A 2,735-nucleotide genomic window follows, 5' to 3' on the forward strand; every position below is an offset into this window, starting at 1 on the left:
TTTCAGTGTAATAAGAATTGGAGGTCCATGACAGCAGAAGGTAAAATTCCACTTAGGTTCTCAGATACAAAGTGAAGCTGAAAACATCTGACTCCTTGTATAAAGGGTATCAATCTTTACAGTGAGTTATAGCAAATACAGTGGTGGAGAGAAAGCATGACCTGCTTGCAGCCAGAAGACAGACGAGAGAGTGCAGAATTCCCCCGAGTGGTTTGCTGGCTACCTGCCATTCCTCAACAGCAGAAGATAAAAAGGAGTACTAGGATAACTACCCTGACCCTATTTATTTTCAATAAAATACAGATATTTACATGAGATGAAACTGTTTGATATTCTGAAGCTGCCCGGCTCCAGTGACAGGAGACAAATGAAAAGCTACTTTTTATTAGATCTGACCTACCAGAAGCCAATAACGCGTGCAGTAACTTGGCAAAGGGAGAGTGTGACTGCCACATGAGGTGACACCGTCCAGGCTCTCTTCCTGACTTGGTTCAACAAAATTTCCCTCATCCTGGAAATCAAGTTTGCAGCCGTGCTCCATGCCGCCAAAACTTGGTAGGCTCTGATAATTAAGCGGGATAAAATAAGTATAGCCAAAGGAACGTAAAAATAAATCGTTCAGAAAAGCAGTGCGGTAAGACTGATGAGAATTTTACAGATGCTTTTTCTCAGCCTTTGATTCAGTCCAACCCCCTGTTAAAATCATGCATTGTGTTACATAGCCGTGCATATTAAGGCAATAAATGTAAATGTATTCTTACTACAGACATAAAAATACATTATTACTAGTGTTTATAGAACAAAATTTAAGAATCTTGATAACTTCTCACAAAGTTAAAAAAAACCCCAAAACTTTTTAGATCCATTTGGAGCACCTGGTTTAGAAAAACTTGAAGCATATAATTTCAACTGAAGCTTTTTTTGTATGTGCTGTACTTTGTGAAATAAGTTGAAAAATAAGGATATATGAAAATGTTTTCTTCCAAGTTTATCAACGCTGATATATTCTCATGGGATGTTTTTCTCATGGTTTGCACTTTTTACTGGAAAACACTCCACTAGAAAGCATGATTACATGTAGCCTTTGTACATAAAATAGGCCTTCAAAAAATGAAAGCATGGAAAATTGTTAAAACTAGCACTCTTTCCGTGTCTTCAGTGGAATCATGCTGTCTTACCTGTGCTGAAAGTGTGGTCCTAGTGCTTGAAAGAAAAAAGTCCTCCTCTCTTAGGAAAACAGGCTCACTGGTAAAAGTGAGGCAGAGAAATTGTATGTTCTCACAGGCTACAGAGCAAACAAATAAAATGTAATGATGGAATTAATTTGAAACTAATTTATCAGTAGGTAGGTGATCAGTGGTTTATAACAGCTGTATCTTTTTAAAAGACAAAGGCCACTTGGCAAAGAGAGCAAGCTGTATGTTTGGGTTTTTTTCTAAAAAAGTCAACAGTTTTTGCAGTTAACAGCCAGCTATCCTTTTGTGGGAGTGCAAGATAAGTGTAAAGGATGAACTTCAGCATATTCATGATAGGACTTTTCCAGCAGCTCTATCACTAGGAGGAGGCTGTCAGGTTAGCAGGCATGTTTCCTTCCTGCTTTCCCAGGCAGAGAAGGTGGTTCTTCAAGCAACTCAAGAACACAATTGATTTTTTTCCAACTTAACATTAATGTCATTGTGAATTATTCATGCAAACGTGGAGGGGAAACCTGGATGCAATTAAACAAGAGTTTCTGTTTACTTGTGAGTCTCGCCTCTGTCCTGCTTCTGTTCAGCTTATACGGAGTGGCTGTCTGTGCCTAAAACTGGTCCCATCAAAATACCTTTTTGCCAGTGTTTCTTCCCCACCAATGTGTAATGACAGCAGGGATCAAACTAGTCACCTTCCCCTGCTCTAAAACACAAATGTTGGTAGAGAATGCTCATTTCCTACTATTTGTTTATGGAGCCTGTGGACAGTGGCAGTAGGTCCAATAGCCAGGCTATTGCAGCAGAAAAGTGATGCCTTAATTTCACGTAAAGAATGTTACACGTAGAGATCTCCAGAATTTTCTTTTGATGCTTCAGGGACACTGATGGATTTCAGCCCTCTGAGACTCAGAAATTTACCATATGCCACCAAATTTGACATACACTGTGCTGAGTCAAGACTTTTTTGCATTTTACTAAAACAGAGGTTAACAAGCATGTGGACTAAGTCAAACATATTCTTTATTTTCAGTTTTCAAGGTTTTGTCAAAAACAAAAAAAGCTTTGCCTTGCGCAGGATTATCTGTATTGCAATTCTTGCTTCAGATGGCAATTTAGATGTTACTATCTAAACGAAGATATTGAAATGTAATGGAGATGAAATCTGTATGACACGTTACTGTGAACGCTCTATTGTTTTCCTCAGGAGCTAGACAGTGTCCACTGTTGCTACCTGGGCTACATCTGTCCTTTGGATGGAGAATTCTGCTCCTTTGATGCCAGGTGAAAACAAATGAACAAAGCAAGCCTTTGGCCTCTGCCATTTGCACCCCAGATGAAAATTCACGAGCAAGTACTAAATGCCCGGTATCACTTTCTGCTTGTGAAGCAACAGGCAAAATACAAATTTAAAATGAGCTACCCACAGGTGTATGTGCTGTGAATATCACCCAGTTTGGAAAGTATTTATTTATGGCAAAACCAGCCTTCAGCAGGATTTGGACTATTTTCTTCCCTTTTTCAAAAAGTTCTCCTGCTGTGTTGCCC

This window comes from Aptenodytes forsteri, unplaced genomic scaffold, assembly GCF_000699145.1.
Source record: "Aptenodytes forsteri isolate BGI_AS27 unplaced genomic scaffold, ASM69914v1 Scaffold227, whole genome shotgun sequence".
NCBI classification, from domain to species: domain Eukaryota; kingdom Metazoa; phylum Chordata; class Aves; order Sphenisciformes; family Spheniscidae; genus Aptenodytes; species Aptenodytes forsteri.